We start from the raw sequence: 18,806 nt of genomic DNA, 5'->3' as shown, positions 1-18,806 counted from the left end.
GAAAGACTGAAGAGTGCTTAATAAGCAAGCAGCTGGACACAGTGCCACACACCAGTCTCCTAAGGCGTAAGGCTCACCTGAGACCAGGTTTGAGGCCTGCTTGGGCAATGTGGCAAGGTCATGTCTCAGAAGACAAATACTCAGACAGTGTCAAGGTCTTCTGTCTAGTGTAGTGTAACTTTTTGAAGTGACTTGGTGACATTTTCCTTTGTCAGGGATGCCCTGAACATGGCTGAACCATTTCTGCCACAAAAGAGGAGAACAGTCACTTAAAAAAAAAAAAATCTAGGCAGCCAGCCTAGGGAACCAAGGAGAACCTTGGAGCTCTCCTGCTTTCTCTGTCTCACACCCAGCAGCCTAGCCTAGCCTCCTGCGCTTTCTGAGGCCCTCTCACACCCTCTGTCCCTCGCTTCCCTTCCTTTTCCACTGGGTAACAACTTGTTCAGCCCAAATGGTCTCTTGACAGACAAGTCCCCTTAATGCTATCAGTTACTAGTATCTTTCTCCCAATTCTTACAGATTTTAAAATGCCCTTTTCCTTCAAATACTCACTAATCAATTAACTATGCCTTGAGAACTTTTACTATGGATTTCCTATGTGCCGGGTGTCCCCGTTAGACCCCTGGGTAAATGGAACAGGTGGATTGACACGTGGGTGGGGATCACCCAGCACAAGCATCAGCTAGGCAAGGGAGTGGCAGGCCACTGCACACGTTAGGACTGTGCTAAGTCACTGGGGAGCTACTGAGGGGATAACAACAACATAAACTTACTACATGCAAGATGCTCCCCACTCTTCGCACAGCCTTGTCAGATAGAAACACTTACAAATGAGGGAACTCAGCAACTGAGATCAAATCACATGCAGGGGTGGGGCGGGGTCCCACATCACACCCAAGCCGTTGGGCTCCACAGCCCATGCTTTCAGTGACCCTCACACTGCTGCCATTGCTGCCATCTGTGGAGCGCTTCCTGTGTTTGGTTCTGCCATTGCTCTAATAACAATATATGAGGTAAGCCCTGCTGCCAGGCAAAACTGAGGCAAGGGAAACTTGCAAGTGATTAATGCTGAGAAAAAACCCTAGTCTTTCTGACAAGTGACTGAGCTTTTAATCTCAAGTTATCATGCCTCTGAATCTGTGAACTCCTTTTGGCTCAGAAAAATAAACTCAGGACCAGAGTAATCTGTGAGTATGATGTTTTCAAGCAGAAAAAAAAAATGCCCCAATCACTACAAGGTGAGAAGGACCCAGCCCTCCCACCTTTTTCCCAATTTGTCTCTTACTGTCTAACTTGCAAATGAAAAATCAGATCTGCATGTAAGTTCAGAAGCTGCTACATCATCCTTCTAAGCATCTAGGGGGACTCATGCCTGGCCTAGCAGGAAGAAAGAGCCTTTCCTTGCTTCCATTTTCCTCTTTTACCCATGGGTCTGGAGAAAGAAGCACAGACAGGAGGCAGGTACAGAATGGGTGGGTTTGTACCATCAAGGTTAAGTAGGACATCCTCACTTTTGCTTCCTCCTCCACACCAATGGCTGGGTGATTGCCATGGCAAAGACAACGCTCACAGAAGGGCAGCCATGGCAGCAGAGTGGTTCAGAGGGGTTACAGACTCGAGCTTCAGTATCAGTTCCACCAAGGGTGAGCCCGATGACCGGTAGAATCAGTTTCCTTTTCAGAGTCTCTGTTTCCCCTCTAGAGAATGGAGATGACAATTCCCAACATATAGAATTATGTGGAGTTAAATGAGGTAACTGACTTAATGCCTAACAAAATGTCTGGAAGTTTCTAGACTCTCAATATGTTCTTTTCAGTTACGCACTGATGTACACACAGGTGCTGTACTTGGCACAGGGCATATGGCTTTCTTGGAGCTTAAAACCTTGTAGGAAAGATGGACATTTTACCTGAAGTTGCATGTGTGATCACAGTTTGAAGGAGTGAAGGAGATGGGCAAGAGCTACAGCAGCACAGAGTTGAGAGGAGCTTGGGGACCCAGCTTTGATGAATGTAAAACTCTTCCTTATTCAATGGCAAATCTATTGTGACAATGAACAGTATCTTGCACATTTGTATAGTTTATAAGCCATCCTCACAACAATTAGCTCAGCCAACTCTCAACAATCCACAAAGGAAACAGATCATAATCTCAGTAAAAGCGCAGAGACTGGGGTTTACTACAACCTCATAGGGCTGAACTGGGATTTTAACTCACATCTCATTATATCCAAAGCCTCTGCTTGACTCTCTGCCACGGGGACCACCCTACCTTCCTGCTCCTGCAGAGAGAGTGCCAGGACTGTCTTGGGGCAGCTGCAGTTTGAGTGGGAAGATGAAGCAAAATAATCAAGGAACTCTCAGCTAAGAGAGGACTGAGCCATAACATATAAACCCATGAGAGTTAAGGGACATTTTAACTTGATAATTAAAAGTTAATGTTGCTTTATTAAAAAACAAAGGGTAATGAAATGAGGGCACCTTTGGGCACATATTAGACACTCAATAAATAGCTGTGGCCTTGATCCTTTCAGAGAACTACTGCAGGAGGCTGTCAGCTACTCTAGAGGGGTAAAGACAGATGTCTAACTACTGTGTTGGAGGTGCTAGTATACAGTAGGCTCTTGGAATGTCTCCTCCTTCTCTTCTTCTCCTCCTCCTCCTTTTTTTTCTTTTTCTTTCTTTTGCCAGAAAACTCATCTTGGCTTTCCTTCTAACCTGCTCTGAGAACAAAGAGTAGCTTCCCTCTTTGGACTTCAATTTTAGACTTCAATTGAGACAAGTTTTGACAGGCTTAGGACACCTTTTGCTCCAGGTGTCCAATAATCTTCAGATATTTGATTTTTCTTGCTGCAGTCCTCTATCCTCTGGCTTTTAACTGGGGACAAGTGGTGCTGTCCCTCCCCCACCTCATAGCTTTTAAGACATAGCTGCAGAGTCCAATTCCTTGGCATGGCTTGTGGGGAAAGCCTGGTTCAAGAAGGTTGTTGAGTCAATTTCATATTGCCATATATGGTCTTCCTACTTGGCAGAGCCACCTTTCAAAGAAATGTTCATGGTGCTAGCATTCAGACTTTGTTTTTTGTTTTTAGCGAATACAGTCTGACGTATTTTTATAAGGATTTATTTATTATTTTTATGTGTAGTTTGTGCATGAGTTTATGTGTGCCATGTGCATGCAGGAGCCTGCACAGGCCAGAAGGGGGTGTCAGATCTTTGGATCTGGAGTTAGAGGTGGTTGTGAGCCACCATGTTGGTTCTGGGAATGGGTCTTCTGTAAGAGAAGAAGCACTGTTAATCCGTGAGCCATCTCACAAGCCCCTGAAATGATGGGCTTTATCCTAGGGAAACTAAGATGTCTTGCTTCATTCAGAGTCAGCTGGAGGAGAGGAGGAAGGGAAAGCAGAAGGGCACAGGCAGGGATCCAACATCCGTTCCTTTATTCTTTATTCCTCTCCTTTCTCCCCCTTGCTCTTTGTGTTTCTCTATCTTCACATTTCCTCTCTCCTTCTGTGCTCTTTTCCCCACTCCTCTCACCCTTCTACAGTACTGTTTGGGACCCACATACTCATCTGGTATATACAAGCCTTTCAGGTGCTGTTTTGAGTAAAGTGTGCAAAGCTCAGGAGGACATGTGGCTGATGAATAAGTGATCTGGAAAGACTTTTCAGAGTAGGTAACTCCTGAGCCACAGCCAACTGGAGGAGAACACGTTCACCAAGTTCGGGTAAGTAGAGCATCCTTCTGTGGAAAGAAAGACACCCTGCCTATCTCTCGAGCTTTTGACTTCAGATGGAGGGACCACTCCCTAAAATTGGAAAGCCATCATTTTACAAGCCCGAGTTGGATGTTTAGCTCTTCACCACTTATCTTGGTCTGTACTGGGCCACTCTAAAGGAATACCTGAGGCTGGGTAACGCATCAAGAAAAAGATTACTTTCTCACAATCCTGGAGGTTGGGGAGCATCTGGTGGTCCTTCTTGCTATATTGTCACATCAGACAACAGAAGGGCCCAAATAAGGACAAACTCTGCTTACACATGGCAGAAGAGGAGAGCAGAATAAGCCCTCTCTGCCAGTTATTTTTATGGTATCACTAACCCACTTCAGGGCAGAGCCCTCATTGTTTAAATACCCTCCAGAGACTCTTATATCCCAACACTATGGTATGAGGGGTGGGGGTGGGGGGCTGAGTTTCCAAAGCCTTTATTTAGGAGGATACATTCCAATTAAAGCCAAATTTGTTCCCAATTAGGACATGATGTGATCAGATGTTCTATGGTCTTGGATTATGTTAGGTGGATCAAAAAAACAAGCTTATTTTTTCCCCAAATATGGCAATTTGAATGAAAGGCACATTTCCCCCATATAGTCATATGTTTCCTATAAAAATAGAGCTCTTTCTCAATATAGTTAAGCAGAAGCATAGCACATCTTTCTTAGGATATAGAAACAGAAGTTTTTTTGTTTTTTTTTTTTAAACAACACCTAAAGACATATTATCAAATATCTGTGTCACCTACCAGAAGTGAGCATTGTACATAGGGGCTGCAGTTATTCCTCCCTCTGAGGCACCTTTAGATTTTTATGTACTGTTATACTCAGCCAGGAAGAAGCAAGGCCTGAATAAGAACTGGTGAGAGTTGACCAAGTGTCAGAGAAGGTCTTGCCAACAAATCTGCTTTCATCTTTGGTGTTTGAAGGGCAGTCCCTTCACCCACCTCCATACAAACACTTTTGCCAAAATCTACTGGGATCTTTAGGCTGTCTCTCCAGCTCTTTGAACTGTCTGGAGTTCTCTTCCCCTATGTCTCTCTTCTGACACAAGAAATAGAACTAACACCTTGTTCACAATCTCCTACCACACCTGTTTTACAAATAAAGAAAAGTCCCATGGTTATAGTGTGTAAGTAACAAAGTCAAAAACAAAACCTGTCCTCACAGACAAGTTCTCCCTACTATATTTGTATTGAATTTGTATTTGTATTGATTACCTAATCTTCAGCCTGATCTTAAGTGGAGAAGAAGGGGATATTATCAATATATACAACATGACTTTCTCATATGAAGACCATGTCCCTGATGACCTGGTACCATCTCCAACCTCATCTTTGCTGTTTGCTGATGAGAACCCTGTGCTTTCATCATGGCTAGATGAGAGTGTCCTTGGTCTTCCCTGCTTCTGTGTGTCCCCTAAGGCCTTGCTCTTGTTGCTGCTAGAAAAGCCTTGCCCTGTTTAAAATCCCCCAAAGCTAGATGCGAACACCTTGCCCTCTGGTTGACTTCTGGGTGTGCCTGGTCACGCATCTTCTCTTACTGTTACTTGACCCTCAATCTTTACCATACCCAGGTTACCATGTCACCCTTGTTTTCTTGCATATCTCTTTCTTTCTGGGGATTAATCACCACCCTCCAAGAATGTTTTTTTTTTTTTTTTTTTTTTTTCTGGCCAGCATCTAGCACAGTGTAAGGCACTCGGTGAGTGCTGAGGGACTCCTTCCCAAATGAATAAATGCACAAGTTCGTAGGGGAGGAGAAAATATCTGTTCAGAATGGGTGTTAATCCTAGCTTGTCTGTGAAAATGCTGTCATAGGAGAGAGAGGGGAAATGTCAAACATTGAAGAGACATAAAAGGTATACCTTCCTATTCTCTCTGGGTCCTCTGCCCTCCCCCTTTTAATCTTTTCTTGCTGTTGGGACAAAAATAAACAGCACAGTGCAAGCCAAGCTGTATTTTTTGTTTATTGCCACCAGGTTAATAACAGTAATGGTACAAGAAGAAAATGAGGTGTTATGTAAAATCCTGCATTGCAGATTCTGCTACCGACGTAAAGAACTCAATAAAGTGTAACATGTTAATCATGATGATAAAAATCACACAGCCACTTCCCACAGGCTCCCATAGCCTTAAGACAAAATAATTGTGGGGAAATGAGAGATGAGAGAGGAATATCATCAGGCATCACAAAAGTTGTTTGTTCCCCCCTTCTCTAAAAATAAAAATGGAATAAGCCATTTCTCATCTACTTCCAAGACACCTTGTATGAGTTTCTGTAATCTCTAGAGAAAATGCTCAAACTTCCGGCGGAGAATTTGCTCATTCTCTGCAAAAATTAATTTGTTTAGAAAAATTAAAGCCCTATCTTTTGGGTGATTTGGTGGCATCTAAGAATGGAGGAGCAGTGCCTACAAATGAAAGGAAGCTTTGGCTGGAGGTAAAGAGGTTGGTTATGGTAAAAATCCCTGCCATATGATGGGCTTGTGCTATGAGAGCGAGATTACAGCAGGAGATAATGGCCCTTTGCCACTGGCCCTTAGACCATCCTGGGATAGCACCTCCTTGCCTCAGAGCCTCTGGTCCAGCCTCTGGTCCTCAACTAAGGACTTGCTCTTAATGGTCTCCACAGAACTGTCTGGCTCTGACACTGGGACTGGGAAGTTACTGGTGACAGGGCTCTTGACCTTGGCTGCTGTGATTCAGAACATCTGCACATATCTCCCAGTTGTCTCCTGTTTCTACTCAAAATGTCTACTTCCCTCACCTACTACTCAAATCCACTCTTCACTGTGCAGCTGGGGCTATCTATTTCTAACAAAAGGGAAATTCACTCTCAGTCTGGAAACTGTCTGTGAATTCATTTCTGAAAGACAGCATGCAAAGGGAGTGGCTTTGGACTGGAGATCTGACTCCAATTCTGAATTACTCTAGGACTTTGGAGGAATCACTATTGCCTCAAAGCTCAATCCTTTGTCAGTTGGATGAAAGTGACAGTAAGACCACTCACATCACAGGCCTGGCATGTACTGAATTATTTTGTGCATATCTAAATGCCCCCCCCCCACAAAAGTAGCACGTTTAGGTGTTCAGAATGTCTTTTCATAGCCCAATTATTTCAAGAGTGATTAAAAACGGGGTTGGGGAGTGCAGCCTAGGGCTATACAGTAGCCAATTGTGACAATTTAAATAATTTAAACTAACTGAAATCAACTTTTAAAAATTGTAGTCCCTGCAAAAGTTACATACATGTGCTCAATAGACACTGCAGTAGGCACTGCTGAGGGGTGTCAACGGGCTACAGAAAGTTCTACCGTGTGCCACTCCTCCAGAGTCTTAGCGGTCACAAGCAGTGGATCAACATTTAAGAGATGTCTGCAGACACCCACACTTGCACAAAAGCATCTGTGGCCCATAGAGACATGCACACCAAAGCATAAGGAGAGGATATTCTGCACCAATGTGCTTCATCACTGCAGAATAATGATCTGACATTCTGACTGGGCCAAGTCACCGAGCACAGTGCATCAGTGGCCCGCACCAGACCTTACACACTTAATCCTCAGGGCAACCTTCCTAAGAGACAACGTCTTCATCTTGTTGATTCTAACACTGCGGTCCAGAGTGGTCGAATAACTTGATTGTTGCAAAGCTTGGAAGCAACATAGGACTTCTACCCCCCTGTGAAACACTACACAACCTTTGCTGTAGCTGGAGATGTTTGCACCTGCCCGAGGCCTCTCTGGCAGCCCTGGCTCAATCACAGAATCTACTGAATTCTGTGGCATTGACTCCAATTTTGGGCTGAAAGTTCTCTTGGTTCATGGGATGTGGAGTGTCAGAGCCCTTTGGGACTCACTTGAGTCTTAAGGAAAATCCTGAGTACCATGCAGAAAGGGGTGAGAGAAAATAGGACAGAGAACTTCATATCAACTAGAACTTTTCTTCTAATTTCTTTTAAGGCATGGGCTCTTGAAATGACATGTTGATCAGGAGCTATAGGGACTAGGGGATGGATGTGAAGGATAATGTGACTGGAGTGGTTTTAAGTCAGTGACCATCTGTGAATATAAACAGCACAGCTGGATAATAAGTAGATAGATGGATAGATAGATAGATAGATAGATAGATAGATAGACAGAGAGATGGATGGACAGAGGGATAGTTAACTAGACAGGCATACTACAATACTGAACAGAGACTTCTAACTTCCAATAACATTTTACTTTGGTCCACTAGAAGGCTAGTATACTTTCTGATTCATTATAAACTTTCTTGCTCATATGTACCAAATATATAGATGGTATCTAGCCATAAGTCCATCCTCTGTAAATGTTGGGGTTAAAAAAAAAAACACACCTGAGAGAGCAAAGGTAGATAATAATAATCCTTCACATTTGTATGGTACTTTGTAATATATAAAAAGATTTCACATGCAATATCACACTTAATCCCTAGTCTAATCTTTTGAGGCTGGCATTATGATCCTCATTTTATTGATGGGGGACCTTTGGCTCAAAGTAGTGAAGTGACTTGCTTGGGGTTATATAATGAAGTCAATGGATCAGATAAATAGGCCAGTCAGATAGAGGTGGATAACTAGACGGATACAGGCAGACAGGGACAAGACAGATGATTCCATGACAAAGATAAATGATGGAGACAAATGAAGATGGATGGATGGCTCCTGAGAGAGCCTTCAGTCTCTCTTCCTTCATGTTATCCTCCACCTATGGCTGGCAATAGCTTTCCTAAGCACAAATTTGACCATATTATTACTCCACTAACTAAACTTCTGTTGATACCCTAAATCCCAAAGGAAATTCCCTAACATAAAAAAATCTTGATGTTCTGGGTCTACTCACTCCTCTGGCCTTATGCGCTGTTACTGTTCTATAATGTCATTCACAGGATATGGTTCAATTCTTGACAGAGTCTTATTCTCAGCACTCCTTGCTATTCCCTTGCTATTCCCACACTGAAAACCCATTTCTGGCCTGTAGATGTCTAGGCATCTCAACATTGCTTTGAAGAAAGACATGAATTGAAACTCTAATTCTTCTTCCTGCTGGGGTGCAAGACTCAGGCAAGCCATCCATAACATTTCTCTCATCCTTGGTTTCTTCATCCTGCAACGATCCTGACACTATCTGCCTAAGAACTGTTTCAGAGTAACTATAAGGTTTTTAAAAAAAAGCCTGTGTAGAATTTGGTGAGCATGCTGAAGCTGGCATTGCCACTGTAGCATGACCACTCTACTATAATAGCCCAGTGGTAGGCCTGCCTCTCACATTGCACCGTGAGCTCCTTGGAGCTGGAGCCTAGTCCAACCTTTCTCTGTATCCCTTAGAGCTCCATGACTATGACTAATAACTGGCTTGCTGAGCGCTGGTATGAATCACGCTTCCTGCCTGCTCCAGCCGTTGTTTACAGTGAGTGGGTTCCAAGGCTCCAGAATCATGCCCTACAGAATCCCATAGATTCATCACCAAGCTGGGGCGGGGGAGGGACTGGGCAAGGCTGAGAAGCAAAATAAGGGTATAACCCTGAAGGTAGCAATGAAGCAAATGACTTAAACATATATTACAGAGTAAGAGACACAATTTGTATGAGTTCTAAATACAAAACTCCTGGAATAACTTCTGTTGGGAGCAACTGTGCTCTTGGCCTCAAAGTCCCCAGACTGCTGGTGTTCTGACGTGGCCCTCTTCATGAGTTGGTGGGGAGGGTGGGTAAGATAGCCATTATAATTCCTTTCATTTCCCTCCAGCTTTTATTTCCCCAGTGGATTCTTGGTAATTCTCTTCCCTCCCTCTTCTTTCCCCTCCCTCTTTCTCATTTGGACTGCTGCCTGAAGGTAAAGCACCTGCTTCCTCTGGATCTCCAGAGGCAGCCCGGAAGCAGGTGCCTACCCAGTGCAACTGAACAGCACTCGACACGTTCAAACCCAAGAACTTATCCTCAGATAGAGGAGCAGGGGCTGACAGCCGGGCCCAAGCCAGCAGCATTTCCTCCTTGACTGCCAGGGTGCTGCCCAGGTCATAGGCCCTCACTGTAGGTTGGGCCAGGTCCCTCATTGATATTCTGCTCACATCCAATGCGTATCCAAGGCTCCCCAGCTCTCTCAGCTGACCTGATATCTGTGTGTGAAAAGCAGAAAGGCTGTCTGGCCCTCTGGCAGCCTGATCGATGGCACAAAAGCCAGTCCAGTGCTCCCTGGCAGCGGCTCAGGGCTCAGGACTGCCACGAAGGGTGGTGAAGTAGGGTGCTTTCATGTCAAATGGCCTGACTTGCAGATCAGGGAGCGTGAAACAAGAAAAGTGGGAGAAGGAAGCAAGGCTTGGACCCAGGCCATGCCCATCCTGCCCTGTGGGTAGCAGAGCCATCTCAAGCAGTGTGAGGACTGTACTGCCTGTGGGGCTGCTGGGATAAATCCTTTCATTGTCTTTCCCTTGTCCATACAATGGGGATGATACCAATGAACTACCTCAAGACAGTGAGGACTAACTGAGTTAATTCAAAAAAGGGGGGGGGGCTATTTCTATCGGTGCTAGTGCTGTCACGTGTTTGCCATGGCTAGCTGTTATGAACCCAGCAATCTTTCCCATGGCATGAGAGCGTCAAGCCACTTGGCACATGGCATCTCACTGAATTTTCACATAAACTGTGAGTGTTATCTTTATTTTAGAGATATGCTTTCTTTTGGAGAGGGTGCCTTGTCCAGGGTCACATAGCAGAGCAGAGGACGCAAAGGCTTTAAAGGTATTTGCACATCTTTGACTACTAATTGAAACAGCATGAGAATATTTTGCGTGTCTCTTCAAGTCTATGTGGGACTATATCTGCCGGCTTTAGGGAAGTAAGTTTAAAACATAAACAGAGAAACTCCCTAGTCAGATACAAAAACTCAAGAAGAAGAAATCAATCCATGCATTTTTAAAGTTTAAATGCTGTAATATTACACAATGGGGAAAAGAAAATAAACTGGGAGGTTTAGAGACCAGGAGCTGTTTTGACCCTTGGTGACAGAGAAGGAGGGAGGTGGCCTGGTGACTAGCGGCGATCAAATAGGCCAAGGCTGCTGGGGAGTGAGTATTGGATCTGCCAGCAGCCAGGAGCCGCCTCTGGCCATGGGCTCCACACCTCATACAGATCAACTGCCTGGCCAAGATAGAGCCTCGTGTATTAGTTCATTCAGCAAATAGTCACAAAGCACCTGCCATGTGTCAGCTTCCATGCTGGGTCTGTAACTCAATCATAGTTCCTAAAGGACAGTGTTTATACTCTCAGGTCCACTGTGGGCTAGAATCCGGCATTCCCTTGGAGGGTGATTGAGACCTGCAAAAGGGATGGGAGAGTTCAGGGAAGGAAGCCCAAGGCGTAGGGCTAGTTGGGCTTCCAAGACTGCCATCTACACAGATAGGATTTCCTGAAGTTAGAAACAAGAAGGTGCTGTCCCTGCAGGCACAGAGCCCAGGTCCGGATTGCCGCAGTGAAAAGCTCAAAGTCAGCAAACCACTGGGAATTCTACAGCCCACAAATAATGGCCACTAAGAACACCCAGCAGACACAGAGAGATCTGGGGAGAGCTGGCTGGCCAAAGAGATGACTAGGTAGCAGTGATTTTATTTTATATAATTCTTAATCAACTGAAGTATTCTTTGACATTTTCATACACGAACAAAATGTATCGTAATTATTCTTATTCCTGTCAACCACTTTTCTCTTTCAAATAAATCTGTGTCCTACATTCGTGTCTTTTTGTTTTGTGAACCACTGAGTTTAACCGAGGCCATCTGTGTGACCACTGGAGCCTGCATTGAACCCCCAGCTGAAGATGCTGACTCACTGTCTCCCAGAATCTTTCAGGAGCCAAAACTTCAGCATGGACGGATGGGGCCAAATTATTCTCTCCCCCATTGGGAAGTGATTGAACAATGATGTTTTTATGCACTATTAATACTGCTATTCAGAAACGTATTGAATTCAATTTTCCTAAGCTTAATAGAACTTAAATGAATTACATCTTTAAAATAATGTTTCCTCACAAGACACATTATTTCCAGAAAAATATTTCTAAGGTTAAAAATAAAACGAGATTATGAGAAACAGAGAGAGACTGAAGTCATTCCACTTGTGAAGGGGGTGGTGAGTAACTTATCTAAGGTGGCATAGGCAGTCTGCAGCACCACGTCAACACATCTGACTTGCTTCAAAGACAAGAAACTGGGTCCAGAGAAGGAAGTGACTTTCCTGATATCAGACTGAGGTTCAGCAACCAGGCAATTTTGTCTCATCTGGTCTTTGTTCAAGACTATTCTCTCCTGTGCTGATGAGGGATCTCCTATTGCAACTATGTTTATTAAGAATCCACCAGGCTGGAGGGATGGCTCAGTGGTTAAGAATACTGGCTACTCTTCCAGAGGTCCCGAGTTCAATTCCCAGCACCCACGTGGTGGCTCACAACCATCTGTAGTGGGATCTGATTGCCTCTTCTGGTGTGTGTGAAGACAGAGCACCCATGCACATTTAAAACAAATAATAATAAGAAAAAGAATTTGCCAACTTTAACATTGGCTGTGGGAGAACCTTGACCACAGAATATGAGTGCTCATGACACTTGGTATTTTTGTGGGTGCTTTCACTGGCATTGGGCTCCCACGCTCTGCTGTAAAAATAGCATATCCCCATCAAGGGCAAAACCTTCATCCTGGAACCTAGATGAGAAGGCACAGGGGCTGAGCCAAGCCACAGAGCTGTGGCTGATTCAACACAGCCTTCTTGTGATTATGGGCATGAAATACAGTTTTAGTGTCTAACCTGCCATGTTATTAGGTCGTTTGTCACCATAGCTTAAAACTAACTAATATAGTACAATTCCTTGTAGATAGGTGTGCTTCATTTTCCTGATTCCCTAAGTTACCTCTAGTTGTATAATAACTGAGTTCAGGTCACAAGGTGAGTGGATATATTTATGACTATTAGGTACTAAGTATATATGAAGCAATTAGAAAAAAAAAACGTTGGGAAGTACAAGGTCAAAGAGGTCATATCAAATATCCAAGGTTTAGATGTACAAGAAGCCTACTTTGCTGCCAAAATGGCATGGGTGAGACAGACAGCTGTGGTTTCAGTGCTTCTGCTACGTGAAGAATTGTCAGCATCAATCAAACACACATCCTTAAAGGACCTAATTGTGAAGTGGAAGATGCTAAGGAAAGAATATACAATAAATGCCAGTGGAATGTCTGCCACCAATCACTGTGACCTTGTGGAAGTTGTTTTCCTTCCCGCACCAGCTTTCTCACCTGTGAATTGATGAAACTGAGTAAGAATCTCCCTCACACCCCTTCTGGTTCTGACATTCTGTGATTTGATTGCCTCTAACTCATTAATCCCAACTGGCTTGAATGGGACCCAGTGGTATTGAGGCTAATCATAGGAATCCATCAAAACTTTACCCAAAGATCTTACCAGTCAAATAATCTAGATAATTCTTTGTGTGCTTTAAAGGGCCCACTTGTTGCTTTGTCATTGAAAACAAGAGGGCATAGAGTCTAGGAATGTAGCTCAGTAGTAGAACTCATACTTAGCATGAATGAGATCCTGGATTTAACCCTCAGCAACTCACATGCACGAGGGCATGCGTGTGCATGCGGGGACACACACACACACACACACACACACACACACCCCGAGAAAGGGACAGAGGTAGAGACAGAAACAGAGACAGAGACACACAGAGTGATAGAATATGCCCTCCCTCCACAACCCTAGTCTCCATTGTGCTAGTAAACCCCGCCCCTCCTTTCTTTATAAATCATTCAGGCCAATTTATCATTCTAATTGCTTCACCTTCCTAACCCAACAAAATTGTTTTTGTTCCTCACATGACAAAAACATGCCCATGATGACATCAAGAGAGACACTGCAAACACAAAGCTGGGAGACAGCAAAGGGCACGGGCAGAAATCAAGGCTGGAGAGCTGTTCATTTCCAGTTGGAAATTCCAACACCTTTCTGCCCACAGGCAGCATGGGGATGATGTCTTCTTTACCTGATTTTCTTGGGACCTTATCCTACTCATTTTCACCGTGATGATGAAAGAGGTACCTGGAAGCAGTGGCATGGAGAGAAAAATGAATGTTATGGCAATTCTGTGGGCTGGACATGAGAGGGGAGGAAAAATTGCACCATCAGAGGTGAGGGTAAGCTGCTGAAGGTACAGAACTAGACAGAGCTCTTCCTGATTGAGGGAGTCCTGGGCAGAAGGTCTTCTCCTTGGAAGACTTTATGGCCTCCCAACGTCAGGCATTTGTGTGTGGGATAGAGTAGAGTAACCTTTGTTACACGTAGGTTGCCTTCTGGCTATTCTCAAAGATATAATGCTTTCATTTGGGGGCTGCTTTGCTGTTTTCCTCTCTCCCTGTGACAGAAGCAGGCGCACTTTGGCAGACACTTTCAGAAGACTGTATTTGCGCCTGAAACGAAACAAGGTGGGAAACTCTGCCTCCCAAGCCAGCTTGGTGGCGAGTTTAAATAGCACATGATCCTTTATCAACATACTGTATGTTACGTCCTATAACGTCAGCACCAGGGAAGTATAACTGGGTGACCCACGAAAGCCTGCTGACCAACTAGTGTCGCCCACTGGTGAGCGCCATGTTCAGTGAGAGATCCAGTCTAAAAAGCATAAGGTGGTGAATGAGTGAGAAAGACACCTGCGTTGACCTCTTACCTCTATACCCATATAAACACATATGCCCAGATACACACACAAACATATGCACGTCTGTATTCTCACACAAACACACACATAAAGATTTTTTTTTTCTGAAGAACTATTTCCCTCTGTCCTCTCTGAGCTTGGTGAGTCTTTGGCAATTAGACTAATACCCGTGGTGTGGGGTCCCATTTCTGCCTCCCACTCTGGGGCAAGCGCTACCTAAGGACAGCAACTGTGTCCTTTATGTCGGTCTCCAAGAGCACAGCACAGGAGATGTGCTGGCAGATGGAAATAGTGAGGGATGGGAGAAGATTTGGGAAAAGGGAGGGAGGGAGTGGGGAGCGAGCTGGGAAAATGGCAGCCATTTTATAGCATGATGGATTCATTCAAAGTAAGTGCTTGACAGCACAAAATCCATCTTTTCATGACGATGACAACACTAATACATTTATTTCCCTTCTGGAATTAACTTTCTAATATTAAGAAAGGCCAAAATTAACTGCAGCAAAATGAGACATTTTGTCACTTTAAACAAATTATAGTGCAGCCAACTGTCAGATTAAAGGGGGGTCACCACTTTGAGGTCTAAACACTGGTGCTGATTGCATAATCAGAACTAATGCTTGTCATCCTGCCCTTTCCCTGCCCACTGGCATGCAGTGGCTGCCTTTGGCCTTGTATCCTAGGGCCCTCTAGAACCTGCTCACTCTTTTCTTTTTTTTTTTTTTTTTTTCAAATCTATTTCTTCTCTAAAGGGCTCACCTAAGAGACTATCCAGACTCACATCCTCTCTGTTCTCCTCTCCCTACATGACTGCTCTTGCTGTCACCCATGTCTCAACCTCCAGCATCTTACCCCACGCCCAGGGCTGTTTATTTACTTTCTCTACCCTACCCACCCACCCTCTGGCTTTACGTGTGTTTTATTGTGGCCTTCAGTCTTCTCTCTTTCTCTCTCTCCCCAAAATGTATCCTTGTGTGTGAGATGTATGTATATGTATGTGTACAGATTCTTCTATATGAGTCTACATGTGTAAGTTTCTGTGTATGTATATACAAGTGTGCATACATGTATGTGCCGTGGTAGCCCAAGCTTGACATTGGAAACCTTTCTGGGTTGCTCCACAACTTATTCATTGAGGTAAGGTTTCTCAGTTGAATTCAGAGCTTAACAAATAGGACTAGTTTGGCAAGCCAGCTTGTCTGAGGACCCCCAGTCTCAGCCTTCCTGGGGCTGGATGTACAGACGGCGGCCTGCCATGCTCACACAACATTTACATGGGTTCTAGAGACCTGAGCTCTGATCAGCACTTTAAGTGCTGCTCACACTTCTCTTCAGCCTTTGTGTTGGCCTTGATGATAGGCCCTGAGTTCCCTCTGGTTCCTTACTCTTTGCTTTGTCCCACCCTTTATTCCCCCTGAGACTCTGGGAAAGCATTGGTGGTCTTTGAAGACCCTCAGTCAGGCTGCTTTGTTAGAAGAGTTAAAGATGAAAAAGGCGTAGTGATAAGTATCTGCCTTGTCTTCCTGCTTCTTTCTGTCCCAGATTCATCCACAGTGGACTCAGTTCTAGGACACCTTGAGTCAGACCTAAGACTGAATCCCGACTCCCTGCCTTGGAAAAGTTAACTTAATAACTGTATATTTTAGTGTCTCTCCATTGGAAGGGGGAACAGACTAACAACCCCTACCTCACAATGTTGTCAGAGTGAAATGATTACTTGAATGTGAGTTTGCTCTGAAAACTGCACTTCTCTGGTACAAATCAGTAAAAATATCCACGATAATCCCTTGTACTAAAGATTTATCTCCAGACCTAGAATGTGTAAAGAGACTAGTGCTCCAGGGAAAAAATTCCTGCAAAGAAGGGTGAGCAATGGCCTGCTCTGGAATGAAGCATCCTCTATATAAAAGGTAGTTGGACCATCTCTGCTCTGAGGTTTTATGGCTCCACACTGAATGGGGAAGCTATGAGTTCTGGAAGGCCAAGGTCAGAAGTAGCCAAACCAAGCAAGTTTAGGAGATATGGATTCTTAAGATAGGACCACAATCAATGTTTAAAGAGAAGCTATTTGAAGGTCAAAACAACTTCTTCTTTTTCTTCTTCTTCTTCCTGAGGAGATAGTACTGCCATATTGCACAGATAAGACCATTGAGATGGTCTTAGTGAAGACCATCTTCACTAAGAATCAAGTAGAGTCAGAATCAGAGCCCATAGGCAAGCTTTAACTAAAGAGTATATGCTCTTTACCTCACAGCCACCCTCTACAAGTGAAGACACTGAAACTTACAACAGCTAGTAGACCTGCCCAGGATAGCTAAGTCATTGGGTGTTGACTTGAGGTTAAGACCCAGGCCTAAGCCTGAGTCCATAACCACATGATCCGGTCACTCTGCTGACTGGAAAATGGCTCAGAAAAAACAGAGCCATTCTCCAGTTCTCCTGGCCAATAGCACAATGCTATAAGGTCAAACTTAGCAGACCAAAAAGGAGCCAAAAAAGGAAGAGAGAAACATATGAGTGTGCTCCAGGGAAGGAAGAGGGAAATTCTATACTATGCTTCCAGAGGGTGATGAGCAGAAGGATAAGACATGCTAGAATTTTGAAGAGAAAGGATATGATGGATGGATAGATGGATGGATGGATGGATGGATGGATGGATGGATGATGAATGGATGGATATAGCTAGCTATATATAACGTGGGTTGGGGACTGGTTTCCCTAGGGAGAATAATCATGACTGAATGTGGTTCATAACTATGTGGCAGCTCCCCTCCTCCTTCCACAATGCTTTCTAGTTGCAAAGATAACAAGTATTTGTGGAATATTATTGAGAAATATTAAGAAGCAAAGGGGGGACCACCCTGGTGCCTAGAAATACTGCTGCTAACATCTAGTTTACTACTCTATTTGTATGTATTTTTAAACCTAGTTGTTATGTTTGTTGTAACATAATGAGTATGCAACTCAGTCTGCTTTTTTTTTCCACTTAAAATTACAGCATGTGCAGTTCTCAATATTATAATCTCATCATAAACATCCATTACATGAATGCATTGTGATTCACTTAATCAGTTTCTACTGTTAGGCATTCATATTTTTCTCAGTTTTTTTTCACTATTTATGAATGATAATTCTGTGGCCTCTTTCTTTCTCTCTTTCTTTGCCTAGATGCTTCTTCACACTTTATATTATTTCTTTGTTTCTAAAGTATTACAATTGTGGGTGCAAAGCTGCCAATCCAACAGGATAGTTCAAGCCCCCAGAATTCATAGGAATTTTTTCTCTTTCTTTTGAATTTATGTCCTTTTGTGCACTGACTGGTGGCTCTCTGTGATTTTCAGTATCACAAACACAAAAGTACAAACACAGTGAGGTAGCTTCTGGGGTCTTTGCCATTGATAGGTCTCTGTCTGCAAGCCAGCCTTGCCTCCTGCCCTTCCTCCCATGCTACCTCCAGTCCAGCAGCTGGACTTTCAATTACCCCAGCATTCCTGTCTAATAGCTGTGTCTTCATTCTGCTGTGATGTGCCTCCCAGGCTGACAGACAACTTACACTCATCCTTCAAAACTCTTGCCATGTTGTTTTTTTTTTTTTTTTTAACAAATCCTTATTCACACTAGACTATTTTCTTTAGACTCAATTCCCTGAGGGAGCCTTGTATGACCCTAAATCTCGTTCAGCCCTGCTTGTTGCCATTGGCACTCAGAGCCCTTGTCCATCATAACATATACCACCATGTTCATAGGTTGACTTGGTTTGGTGCTCTGAACCACAGGTTTACAAATTTCATTGCCAAAATCCTCCATTATCCACAGCTCTTACAGTCAGTATGCTTTTCAGGATGTGTGCATAGCACAGTACTTCAAGACCGTCACAAGAATTTGCTAATTTAGGCCTCATAGCCACCCTCTATAAGTGAAGACACTGAAACTTACAACAGCTAGTAGACCTGCCCAGGATAGCTAAGTCATTGGGTGTTGACTTGAGGTTAAGACCCAGGCCTAAGCCTGAGTCCATAACCACATGATCCGGTCACTCTGCTGTAAAGGGTCGGTCCCATGAGGGGGCTCCTCAGATCCCTTGCAGATCTTCTGTAAACAGCTGAAGGACCACTGCCCTCATTTAGATCTTGTAAGGGAGGCACTGGGTTCAGCGGGCCTTTGTGTTGCCATGTACAGTGCTTATGCTCAGGAAATGTTTGCTGAATGGGGGAATGAAAGCCTTTTTGCTTTTGAGGAGCACAAAGAAGTTCCTCTTTTATCTATTTTACCAGTCATGAAGTAACACAACAGAAACCTGCA

At 44.0% G+C, this 18,806-nt stretch overlaps 1 protein-coding gene across 6 annotated transcripts in view; it reads right to left on the bottom strand.

The window, feature by feature from the left end:
* Positions 1-18,806, bottom strand: part of Agbl4 (AGBL carboxypeptidase 4) — a 1,227,056-nt gene that overhangs the window by 63,088 nt on the left and 1,145,162 nt on the right. The window lies entirely within an intron of this gene.

Source organism: Meriones unguiculatus, chromosome 12 (assembly GCF_030254825.1).
Source record: "Meriones unguiculatus strain TT.TT164.6M chromosome 12, Bangor_MerUng_6.1, whole genome shotgun sequence".
NCBI lineage: Eukaryota > Metazoa > Chordata > Mammalia > Rodentia > Muridae > Meriones > Meriones unguiculatus.
The sequence above is the reverse complement of the archived record's forward strand: the minus strand, read 5'-3'. Positions and strand labels throughout refer to the sequence as shown.